The sequence below is a fragment of the Thunnus maccoyii genome, chromosome 17 (genome assembly GCF_910596095.1).
Source record: "Thunnus maccoyii chromosome 17, fThuMac1.1, whole genome shotgun sequence".
Classification (NCBI taxonomy): domain Eukaryota; kingdom Metazoa; phylum Chordata; class Actinopteri; order Scombriformes; family Scombridae; genus Thunnus; species Thunnus maccoyii.
In genome coordinates this window covers 20,595,508-20,609,007 of record NC_056549.1, presented here as the reverse complement: position 1 = coordinate 20,609,007, position 13,500 = coordinate 20,595,508, and positions in this window count along the sequence as shown.

Genomic DNA, 13,500 nt, shown 5'->3' with positions numbered 1-13,500 from the left:
GTCACAGTTGTCAATGATGATGTCACACCCCCTTTTTATATAGTCAAATAACTCATTTTAAAAAACTCATCAGAAAAAAATTCACTACGTGTACTTTGATATTTTAGTTTGGCTCATGTCCCATCCGCTAACATGGAGGGGGCGGGATTTATGACCTATACTGTAGCCAGCCACCAGGGGGTGATCGAGATATTTTGGCCTCACTTTTGGGGAGTTGTCCATCCGATTTGATGTCCATCTATGCACAGTCAGTGGTTGATACCAGTTTGGTCTCTTTGTGCATAATGGAAAAACTGGTCAGAGTGTGAGATATATTAGCATTTGCTTGGCGCAATGGCTGGAGGTGGTTATCCTCTACCAAAAGAGGAGGACTAGGCTTCCCAGAAACTCCAAAGTTGTCTTATTTACATTTTGTGTCTTCCTAACTGGCTTGCTAATGTTAACCTCTGGTATGCCTCTGGTAACCTCATTTCTTTTTTAATGAGAAATATGTAAAGGAACTTCCCTTATCTACCCAATAGTAAAGTATATAATGTTCATCAACATTAATAATCTACTGTGTAATGCAATATATAACAGTATAGATAGATCTATCTGTCTATCTATTTATCTATAATCTACTATATAATATAATATATAACAGTATGATTCACAAGGACAATTTTACTGCATTGAGTTCTTCTAACTTTTGATGCTTTAAGTAAACTTAGCTAATACCACTGTACTTTTACTTCAGTGACATTTTCAAGTACTTTTGCTTGTATCAGAGTATTTTTACTTTGTGATATACTTAAGTAAAGGGTCCACCACTGTTGAAACTACTCAAACAAAATTCAAACAATAAAAATGTCTTTGTTTAAAATAACATAAATCAAATCTTTGTTGACTTATGAGCGACTGCTTGTGTTTAAATGCTAACCATCAAGAAACTTCAGCTTTAAGACAGCTGGACCCATAAAGATGGGCCTACTCGGAATGTGCCAGTAAAGTTGAGCAGTGGAGTGTCTCTGTGTGAACATGTTTAGATTCAGAGTCATCTGAGTGCATTAGGTAGAATGTAAACACACACAGCATACATTTACCAAAACCAGTCTGCATACTTGTACAGCAAATAGTGTAGAGCAATCATAGATGTATGCAAACCTCGAATCTGTCCATCTGCATTGATTTAAACATTATAAAGCTTTTGCATGCTGAGGAGGTGAATGGACCGACTTTAGTGCTCAAGTCATCATCTCCTCGAGACTCCAGACAGACAGCTCAAGGAATTTTTAAACAAAGTTGGTGAAATCCATCATATCAAAACCGTTTTAGGTTTTATTTGGGCCTCTGGTATCTCTCATCTCTTTCGAACATGACAGTAATTACAGCCATCAAGGTGCTTGTCTGGAGCCATCGGCCAAGAGTGTGGAGACTGCTTCTCCTCAGCTGGTCCGACATGGATTTCTGACATCACCGCGCCGTTTGTTTTAACAGAGCCTGAAGTATGTAATGGCGATAATCGCAGACAGGCCAGATTTATTCCGAGTTGTCGCCCCGGCCTAATTCATACATTAAGTTAACTGTTACTGGGAAGATAATCTTATAAACAAGGTAAAGTATTAGCTGGAGGAAGGAATGTGTGGATAAAAGTAGGTTGTGAAATGGTCAAGAAGGGAGTTCTGCTCCGTCTGCAATCATATCAGTGATACATGGAATAATTTAACACATGATGCTCTTTACTTGTCATGAGGAGTACTACTCAGCCTTTGAAAGGATTTTTATACTGTCCTCTGTGACTCTGGGAGAAGGTTTCCAAAGTTTTAAAAAGTTATCTTGATTTGGGCTTGCATTACAAACTGGAGGTGTTTGTGGCCATTTAGGAGGCACAGAGGATGTAATGAAAGAGTTGCATTATGATAAACATAGGATCCAGCAATTTTTAGCCTGAAAATCAGGATATCTCAGCCTCTGCTACTTCAATCTGACCGTTCTTTTTTTTAATCTGTCACGTTTGAATCCCAAAAACATTTTTGGGCTCTTTTTTGTCTTAATATATCACACAAACCTTACAGGTGTTTCTTAAAACTACTCTGGTGTCATACATATTGGACCCATTTTTCAGTTTCCATTTTTTTTTGCACAATGTTAATATATAGCAGGCAATTCTGCATGAAACTGAAAAAAATATACACTTACAATTGAAGAGAGGAGGAGGAGATAATTTAATTTGTCTCAAAAGGGAACTGAGACCTTTCTTGATTCAGTTTTTTTATTAGTGAACTGATCTGTTTTATTTCAACATGATGAGGAAAGAAAGAAATTAAGAGAATTCCCAGAACAGTTATTTTAACTTGTTTGGATGAAGATTTTAAAACTAATGACAAAACCAAATTGATAGGATGGATGTTACATGTCTGAGGAGAAGATCTGTTTTGCTTCTCATGGTGTTGCCAACTGACCGACTTTGCTGGGTTGTTGGGGGTTAAGTACCTTGCTCAAGGGCACCCTTATGGTTGCACTGCAGGCAGGATAAAGCATTAGTCATTTGCTTTCCCTGCCAGATATTTCTGAGCCAGTCCAGAGCTTTGAACTGGGAACCATCCAGTTCCATACTGATATACAGTAGTATGGACAAAATTCATGGTTATTTTGCTTTACAGGAGGATGCAGGATAATCAGATTACCTCCATATACTGACAGGCCCGCAAGGATTGCAAACATAAATTTTCGTGTGCATGCAGACGCAGAGAGGCAGGTTTAATTCATATCATTGTATACTCTTTTCAACTCCATGTTTTAATCAGCTACTGTAGTCAGCAAGTCACCACATTGCTGTAATCAACCTCTGTAAAGACAAAGGAATCATTTTTTATGTTAATAATAATAAAAGTTCAATGAAAATAACAACAATTCATCACCATTGACAAAAAATAAAAAAAACTTGGCAAAAAAAAGCTTGGAAACTTTTGCTCAGATCTCCTGTTGTTTTAAAAAATGCTGGCAAAAATAAAAACTAGGAATCTTTCTACAAACCTTTTTAAAAATAGGGGAATTAATTTAGGTGATGAATGTCTCCTTGTTGGTTACAGTAGGACAAAAAACACTGCCAAGCAGGACTTGGCAGTCAGTCTTCTCAATGTTCCATGAGTGGTGAACTGTGCTCCAGTTTCATGCTTGTTTGACAATGTTGTCACCCTTTTTCCTCTTAAATATGAAACACTAAACACATGCGTAAAAATTATAGCATTTTAACAGCTATTAAATGAAAGGACAAATTATTTTTCTGCATAAAAAGAGTTGATTGATTTGCAGCGCTCGTTACGTAGGTGTTACTCTATTAGGTTTCATGGTATTAAGTCTAATGATGTCAACTTTTCCCACATGCGAATGTACTCCACCACATATTCATTCAAAGGGAAATGGCACAGCTAAATCAAGTATAAACTCTTTATAATGCTCCAATAAAACATAGGCCCAGATAGAAAAAAGTCACCTCTGGAGAGAGAAATGTGAATAACATCAACAATCTGCTGTGAAATGTGAAATGAAGAAAGTGACCTCTAGTCCCACTGCTCTTGCCCCACTCCCATTCATCAGCTTCTAGTCTCCACTAAAAGCAGGCTTTACAGTCGGTTGGCGCTCGTACTCTAAAATATGTTCTACTGGATGGACACAAGTGTCGATGAGGTGGTATTTCTCAGGCCCCTTGTCTTTCCGTTATCGCAGGATGTGAAGTTGGGGAGAGTGAAGGAGCAGAGTGGGGAGGACTGGAGCCCTAAAGCATGATTTACTTGACCTTGCAGTGCTGGAACTCACGGCCAGAACCTCATTAATTCCCAGGGTCATTCCATTCGGACATAAATTGGTTAAAAATCGCAACGCATGGATGACTTCCAGACATACACAAAGAATTATGAAATCTCTGGCCTTACCCCACCCTCTGACTCTCCTCGTACCCCACTCCAAAACCAAAGCATTTCCAAATCACCATGTGTAAATCATACAGGTCTGCACGGAGGAGTCGCCTAATCCTGATCGGAGGGAGGAGGCCGATGGAACGTTTTGTGCTTATTAGGCAGCAAATATGCCGTTGTTTTATGTGATTATCAACTGTGAATGATTTTTCACTCCCATCCATTCTGGAGCCTTGGCCTGTCTTTTGTTTGGGAAAAAAGAGCTGGAGGAACAGCAGGGCTGAGAGGGAAGCCCAATAAATTACACTAATGCACACATTTAAAGGGGCTCATATTCCCTCTGGCCTGTTATCAAGACTACTCCAGTGAGAATGTAAACTACCTCTTTCTGCTCCCCTCCCCAGGCCCAATATTTAATGTTATCATCCTTTAAAACAACCCTACTGTTTATGTTATCACAAATAAAGGGCAGATTATTTCAACTTTTTCTCACTATTTCATATTGGCCCAAGATTAGTCAGGCAAATAGTTGTCTAATGGTGCTTTTGGTCTCATTAATTCAAGCAGATAGACTCAGAATTGTATAAACACAGAGAAGTCAGGGCTGGTGAATCACACCTTCAGTTTATAGAGACCGACCGAGGGGGAGGATGCTCTATATGAGCCCACACAAGGAAAGCCGTGGAAAGGAAAACAAGCGTAATCCTGCTGATAAAAGCAAGATTGTTTCAGCGTTTATTTGGACACGCAGTGCCTGGCTGAGGTTAGCCCCTAATGAGACAGCAGCCTGTCCAGAGTGGATTCATCACCACTGGATCAGGGTTATCACCCTCCGCCGTGCTCCACTACTTTTAATCAGGCTCCTCTCTGGTCACTCCCTATCAGCAGCAGTCCATCTCTGGAGCCGTCAGCATCCATCAGGACCTGCAGACAGGCCCAGGGAGCACGGCTGAGGAGTGCATTAGTAAATTATTGCCTTGTGGTTTAGCTTTAGTGTCTGTCATGTCGCAGAGCGTTTGTGAGGTGAACACACACCCGCACACACAAGCATGTGCATGCACTTACATACTTGAGACATTTATTTATGGGAGCCCTGATAGAGATGAGACATTGTAGTAAAACCGGCAGTCTGATACATGCAGGAGTAGCTCAATACATTCAAACCCTGCAGCGCTGTAACTCAAGAATACATAAAAGCAACACCTATAGAATATAATGCAATTCAGATCAAAAACACTGCAATAAATGCTAACTTTGTGAAGCTTGTAACATTAAATATCTGAATGAATGTATGAGGACCATCACCTCAAATCTGGGCCTCTCTTGCTGCACAAACACAAAGGCAGTCACACATTTGTCCACACAAACACACAGACAAACGTATCTTCTGCACCCACACGGTCATGTCTGTGTGTGTTCGCTGTCTGATTAGTTTAACTTTAAAGGTGATTTAGTGCTGTTAGTGTGACTGGCTACCATGACATGACCCACTCCCACCTCATCAATGCGCCCCCACAACCCCAAACAAGCACATTAAAGTCACAACAGTTTTCCGTCTTTCCGTCTTTCGTAGCAATGAGATGACACGATAGTGCAGCTCTTGCCCTGCATCTTTGTCTGAGAGAATAAATAATAATCTTTGTCCTCTACCTCCGGTTAAGTAAAATACACAAATCTGAGAGTCTGAGAGGGGGCCTTAAATCACTCATTGTTGATGTTTAGACCAGTTAAGTCAATAATCTCCATCTTGCCACAGTGATAAGTGATATTGCAGGGAGACTCTTTGCCATTACTTCTCTCTGGCAGTTTGAGTTTGCTTATAGCAAAAACATCAGTCGGACCATGTGTTCTGAGTAATTGGCCCTGTGGGAGAAATACCCTTGGAAGTAAAATAACAATGTGGCAAATTGCATTTCACTTTTTTTTTTTTTTTGACATTTCACGGTCAGAAAAAGATAATGTCAATGTTACCACGTGGTTATAGAGATGTCTGCAAAAGATGTACAGTCTGTGCTGCAAGATGAGGGTAACGGCCGTGAGAAACTTAATGAGGGTTGCTGGTTAAAAAGAATCCAGACACTTTGGTCAAGTACACAATCGTGGTTATTAACAGTAAAGGGAAGTCTTTCTTTACAAATACACGTCACTGCCTGGCCACAAAAGCAATGTGATGAGATGAGATAAAGTTGAGGATAATGTTTAAAGGTCACGCATATATATGACATATACTGTACATAAAGCCATGATCAATATTTCTAACTTTTTAACAATCTCTAAAACACATTTGCTGTATAATATATTTGAAACAAAAAATGTATTTTAAAATCTAAAAATGTCCTACTCATTTGCATCAAGCCAAACACCCTTCTAATAAAGGTCGAAGACAGGAGTTGTTGGCCTTTGAAGTGTTTGCTGGAAGCAACTGTGAGACAGTATTGGATAAAACATGACAAATTCAACAATAGATATATATTTTACATATCTTTATTGTTTCTTTTTTTAATATATATTTAGAGTTACTTAAATTTGTGTATATTTTTGACTGTCATGCACCTACTTGGCAACAAACCTCATTTGAATGCCAAGAGGAAACAAAATATCACCAGTGAAAGAACAACATTAAGTCCTAATAGGAAGTACAATGCTATTATTTATTATCTAGTAAAAATATACACAAAAGTACAAAGAGTAAACTAATGTTAGCCCAACAGTAATTTAACTGGCCAACAGTAACTAGAATGTTGTCTTAGCAACACATTAGCCTCCAACAGCTAGTATAATGGTTAGCTTGGTTAGCTTTAATTAAACTGCTAGCAGAAAAAAAAATAGTTTAATATTTTAACTTAAAAACAGTCCAAAATTGCCTAACAGCTTTGAGTACCTATAGATAATGCTTCAATAATGACATTTAGAGAGTGAATTAAAGATACTCATCAATATTAGCTCGGTCACATATCAGACAAAATGGTGGATATAACAGTGTCAGTTAAACTGCTATGGAACTGTACCAGTAGCAGTTGCTACTAGCAACAGAATGTTCAACTGAATCCAAAAGCTGGAGGCAGAACAACAAAGACTTTGCTTTTTGAGTCAGTTATGTTATTGCGTCTTGAAAAAAACATAAAATTTATATTTTAGTTCTTTATCGAATTACGTGACGTCCAGTTTGGATGATTCCCCACCTCACAATTTATGTGCAAAGCTCAGTGCCAATGCAGGAAGTTGTGTGCTCTTTATGTAGCGAGACAGAAAGTAACTTTGTGGAAGTGGTTCAGTTGCATAACCCTAACTACAGAATAACCATAATTTATTTGCCATAACCACAATCTTCTCTAACCTTAACCAGGTGCCATGTATTGATATTGTAGAAAGCAAGAATTTGAAACATTTTAAAATGTTGGCATTGTATGTAATCCAGGGTTTTTCTTAAAGTTAGTATATATTTACACTGAATCTTGATTTATTCTGGTATGAAACACAGCACTTTTTGAACGATATGAAGATTTAAATGCCTCCTGAAAAATCTGCTTATTGGGCAACATATTTTTTTATTTATGTCAGACATTTGGTATTAAATTCTTCTTGCTTATATGAATGCAGCATTCATTTGCAGCTGCACATAATATTCAACTTGGCATCTGTTTTCTTACAGCTGGTTTTAATTTTTTTTTTTTCTATTAATACATTGAAATGGGTCAGCAACATAAAATGTGTTTCTTTGTTGCATGTTATCTGTGACTTCCAGGTTTTAAATCAACTTTATTTCACACATTATTTCTAAAAAATAACATGCCATCAGATTTTTACAAATGTTTTGAATTCACACGTTGTACACAAATTACAGTACAGTACCCAGTTGTGCTCTATGTTGACCAAATTAAGTCATTCACCGGTTGGAAAGGTCAAGATAAATAGGACAGTCAAGCACTTTTGAAAAATGAAAAATCCACAATAAACCTGTTTCAGTTTTACTGTAGATGACATAGCATCACCCCTATTCCCCCGGACCATCTCATAGGCAGTAATTACAGGCTGTGTAACATGTGTCTGTACGTCGTGTGGCCTGCGCTGCCGGCTGCCGAGGAGCCCTGCATCCCATCACAGGCTGTAATGGAAGCCAGATGTCTCCCTGTCTGTTTAAGGCTCATAATCAATAGCTTCACTCAAAGCAGCTCTGACTTTCTCTCCTCCCTCTCTCTCCTCTCCGACAGCTTGTTATGAGAAGATCTGTGAAGGAATGGCGTGTCTGTGCTGCAAACAAGTGGAAGTGTGTCGAGAATGAGATTAACTAATTGGATTCCCCACATGAGTTTTTGTTTGGAGGAGGGGGTGATGTGGCGGGGTGCGAGGGAAGGGAAGTGATCCCTCCCTGTAGCCTCAACAAGCTACATGACACTGCAGGCATGATCCTCCAACTCCCAGCCATCGACTCTGGGATTCCAAGAGTGATGGAGGGAAGGGGATTCCCATGAAAAAAAAGAAAAATTGTCCAAATCAAGGGGCAATTGAAGAGCCGCAGTGCATCTCCATTTCCTGTGACTGTTTCCTGCAGTCAGACAGGATAGCTTTATATCTCTATCCATGAGCTTGTGCCGGGGGAAACATTATGAAGCCGATGACTTTTTTTTTCTGTGTGAAGGGAAGGAAAAGGGTATGTATACAGCACAGGGTTACTGCAGAAAGAGGCAGAGGTGTGGCGATTGGAGTGTGCAGGTCATGACCTCCGACTTGTAATGATCACCTGATGGATGTTGCGAGCCTGAGGTCAACTGGGTGTCAGAGGAGAGCAGGGAAGAATAGAGCTGATGGTCAGGATGACTCACACCACTATACTGTGGAAAACTCTTAACAAAACTGTGTTTGCTGACTGATAAGGCAGATGTAGGAATCAGTTTATTCTCAGAAACTTTTCCATTTACTGTTCTTGACCTTTCTCTTTCTATATTTTTCAAATTTTTTGGGTATTAGTACATGATTAGCATTTGTTGCAATAGCCACTGCCTAAGTAGATTAAATTAGATTAATTGCTGTGTTCAGACCTGCCCAAACGAATCGTACCAAGGAGGAAAATGAACTAGAGTTTGATTCAACTGGACTAAATAAGGTAGGTTTGAAAATGCCCTTAAAGAAAATTAGAATAAGGAGAAAGACATCACAGTACTGGACACACTGTTAAGCCCCTTTCACACATGCAGTCTATCCCTGAAATGTCCAGGAACATTTCCTGCATGGGGTCATGTGTGAATGGGAGCAGGGATCGATATTCAGGGAAATCTGTACTGCCAATTTTACACCTCAAGTCCTAGTAACAGTAATGCTGGTATGGGTGTGTTGTGAATGAATTGCAGGGGCAAGCACGTGAAGGGTTACGTCTGTCTGACGAAAGAGGCTTTCATGTGGAGCGAGCAAACCAATCACAAGACTCGGCTGATGACATATTCGAGTCTGCCACTTGTTTACAGTTGCCTTGCCAATGCTTTCACAGGTGATTTGTCTCGCAAACTTGTTGAATACTAAATACATTACATGAACCAAACAGCTGCTTGCCTGCCATATTCCTGAAAATAGTAAGACGTATTCCGCCATGTACACGTTCATCCAGCCTTGCCCCATCTTCTTCTTCTGTTGAGTTTTATGGCGGTTGGCATCCATAAGTGTTGCATGACCTCCATCTTCTGGACTGTTCTGGTCTGGACCCATCTACTCTGGCAGTGACATGGCACGTGTGAAAAGGCACAAGACGGAAATGTTGAGAAAATAGTGAAAATTACAAGCGGTGAAAAGGGCTTTAGACTCATTTTTGCAAAGCATAGCTCAAAACCCAACAGTACTGAGCACCTAGCACTGAAGCCAAAATAGAAAAAAAAGAGAATGTTTGGATTACCTCTTTACCAAGCTGTAAAGGATAGTTGTATCCAACTGATAGTTGTGCAGTTCAACTGAAGTGTCACTTTCTACATATGTACACACATTAGCACAAACTGCTATCTAAATGCTCCTCAAAAAAAGCAAGCAGAGCAGTTCATGATGAGGGCCACTGGGAGAGGAGCAGCAGATCTGGAGTTGAGGCCTCTGTCTGTCCAGAGTGGGAATAACTCCATCTCCTCTGATAAAGGCAGCTGGCTCTGGCGACGCTCAGTAAAGTTTTATAGTCAGATATGCACAGATGATTAGGCCAGCTGTGCAGTGTCATATATTCCTAAACAAACCCTGCAGGAACTGAACTCTCACCCCTTGCACATATGGGTTACAGGGCTCGCACTCACACTCTTGTTCATGCACTTAAATATGTGCAAACATTACGCATGCACACACACACACACACACACACCTACACACACACACACACACCAGAACAAGAAAGTCACAGTGCTCTGGTCTGCATGAAGGCTTACACTATGTGACCCTTGTTTAACCAGCATAAATCATATTCTCTGTTAAAGCGCATTAAGGTCCACAGTCTTAGAAATGGCTTTACTGTAACCACATGAATGCAAATAAGGACAGCAATTATGATCTCTCACCCGCATCTGAATCTGTCTGCTAAATCAGTTAAAAGGAAGTGGGAATAAAGGATGTGAAACTTAGCAGCGCTTTCTATAAATCACCTGTTCACTCTCACTTTTGTGTCCCCTCGCTGGTTGCTGTGGTGACAAGTGTGTGGCTCTCTCTCGATCCAAATTGTTTTGATCAAAGGAACTGTATAACACTCAGCAGCGCTGAAGCTGCTGTAGTTCTCTCTCTGGCTAGCTCTGTTTATTTTGGAACAAGGACAAGACAAACCCAAGTTACGTTTTATTTATTTTCTCGCGCTTGCCCTCTCCTCCCCTTAACAAGGAGAGTCGTGAAGAATTCCTTGATAATTCGTCAGTATCAGTCTTAAGTGTGTGTTCTTTGTGAGTGTTGACACCATACACACACACATAGATATATAATGGAGTGTGAGCAGGTCTAATGCTACAACACAGAGTCAGATAATAAGGAGCACTATCAGATAAAGGAGGCATGAGCAATGAGCCAAGTGACATGCTTGATTGTGATTGGTCCCTGGGGTGGTCTAAAATACTGCAGGCTTGTAGCCTCTCTCACACCAAAGGAAACAATCATGACTTAAATGTGGTTTTCAAAATATTTTAATGGTAAAAATAGCTCTCTGTCAGTATGCTTGGGTGGCTGCTCTTTAGCCTCATTTCTTGTTTAGTCATTCTCAATGTGTGCATAATGTGTTCTGCAGAATGTTTTTATTGTCATTATGGCCACTTCTTGGAAAAGTTGCATTTTAAAAAGGAGATATCTGGAGCTGCATGACCCTGGTTAAAGAAAAGGTTATGGAACATTAGTTGGCAGTTTTCCATTTCGAAGATAACATCTGGTTTGATAAGGAGAGAACATGTTTAGACGATTCAGTGAGTGAAGAGGCAAAAACCTTGCATGTCATTTGACATCAGCAATAGTGGACACACAGTTCATCGTGTTATGCACTGAGTGGTGTTTCATTTTAGCTGTTCTCCATAAAACTACATCTGCGAGCCACGATAAGCGCCAAAAAGGGGAAATGAGGAAACCTCAGACTATACTCAGCAGACTTAACATTTATCTTCAGAGAGGCCACGCAGGTGACCTCGGTTGCATCATGTGTCAGGTTCTGCTGGACTGCAACACACTTTTGTTTGTTGTAGTTTGAGTATGACCCCCTTTTGAAGTATCTCCGCTTTGAAATTCATACTTAAACCCTTAAATCTAACCTCATAATATGATATTCTCATCACCGAGCGAAAGTATGCGAGCAGCTCTCTCATTTGCACGCACATAACGTCAACTCTATCTGATTCTTGGAGCGAACATACGGATGGTTTGAAAGCCGCAGGCAGTTCACCCCGGTTTCAGAGAGCAGAGTGAAAATTTGCTGCTGATGACAGGTCATGTGAAATGAAAGTACTTTTTACATCCTCTCTTTTGTGTTTGCATCTCAGCGTGCAGCCAGAGCACGGCCATAATCCTCCTCCCAGTGTGTACATCACTCAGTGAATTCAGCCTCTATGGAAACGGGCAGGCGGTCGGACCGCTGCCATTTCACAGCCCTAATTAATACCAAACCTCTGCACCCTTCACAAATTACAGCATATACCACACATGGTTGGATCAAGACAACAGTCTGCAGTCTGCTATAAAATGGTTCCTTCATGGCCACATTAAAAAACAGGGCGGTAGGTCAGAGGACTTTTAGCTTATAACTGATTACTGTTGGCCATCAGTTCCGAGCGTGGAGGCAGTGCATTATTTGAGAAGGGTGGTGAAAGAGAGCTTAAGTAGTGCTGTCCAGGTGGCGGCTTCTCTGAGGGATTCTCCACTGTGAGAGCCATCCAAGGACAACCAGGGGCTTTTTTTTTGGTGGGTGGGGGGTGGGGGGGCTTCTGTTGAGGCCGAAAAGGAGGAACTGGCCACCCCACAGTGCCCCGCTGGCTGTGGTCCGCAGCCAGTGCAGCAGTAGGTAACTCTGGAGCCAAGGTGGAGTGAGAAAGGAAGGGAGGAAACTCAGAGAGAAACCATGAAAAATGTGGAGCATGAAAATGTCTCCCTTGGTTTATGGCAGCACAGCCTGGCTTCCAAGAGAAACACATCTTTAAATTTAACTTGAGATGTCTTTTTTTTTTTTTTTTTTTTCTTCCACTCCCAACTGCTGGCAAGGGCCTGGTTTTGAAAGCGAGGCCAAGATGCTTGGAAACTGCGACTATGTTAAAAAAGCACTCAATAATGTGGCTTTTTGGAAATGTGGCGACAGCTTCTGTACGAGAGGCTCAGCTTTCAGCATTGGTGAACATGTTTGGTACGTGTGCAGCTGTAGAACAGCCCTCTGCACCAAGTGTTCAGAAAACCTTTCTGATTTACACACTGAGGGTATATTTATTGAAGGTAAAGATTAAGTGTGAAAGAATATCTTTAAAATACATCATTCAGTAAAATAATATGTAGATTGTTTTGGTGATATTTCAATTTCACATGCAGTAGGCTTACATCAAAAATAACTCTCTCTTGGCACTTTGATCAATTTCATTGTTTTTCCATAGCTACTTCAGACACACTCTCTTTTAATTCTATTCAGGGGGAAACATCCCAACTGAGTTTGGAGTAAAATCCATAAATAAAAGACCTGATACTGGCTATTCCAGTGAAGTGGATTAAAATGACGGGGGCGGCTGGAAACATCTTGGCCTGCTATCAAATTAAAGATTCGAACCACGTAATAATATTTTGCTAGTCTCAGGAGGAAGTCATCTCTCATGCTGATGATTCAAAGGTCATTTAGGAAAGAAGATCCAGCCGATGTCATAAATCCATGTTTGATGGAACAAACATACCTCTGAAGGAAACAGAGCTACGTCTAGAGCGTCCATGCTCGCTCCCGTCATTACAATGATTCAATAAAATGCTCCATTGATGATGAAAACATTTGGCTTTAAAGTGTAATGTACATTAGCACAAAATTGACACCTCTGAGTGCAGTGGGGGTCATAAAGAATGAATTTATATCAGAGAGATTAAATATTGTTGGCAAATGAAGGAAGGTTGTAATTTAGAAAGCAGTGAAACACAAGTACATTTA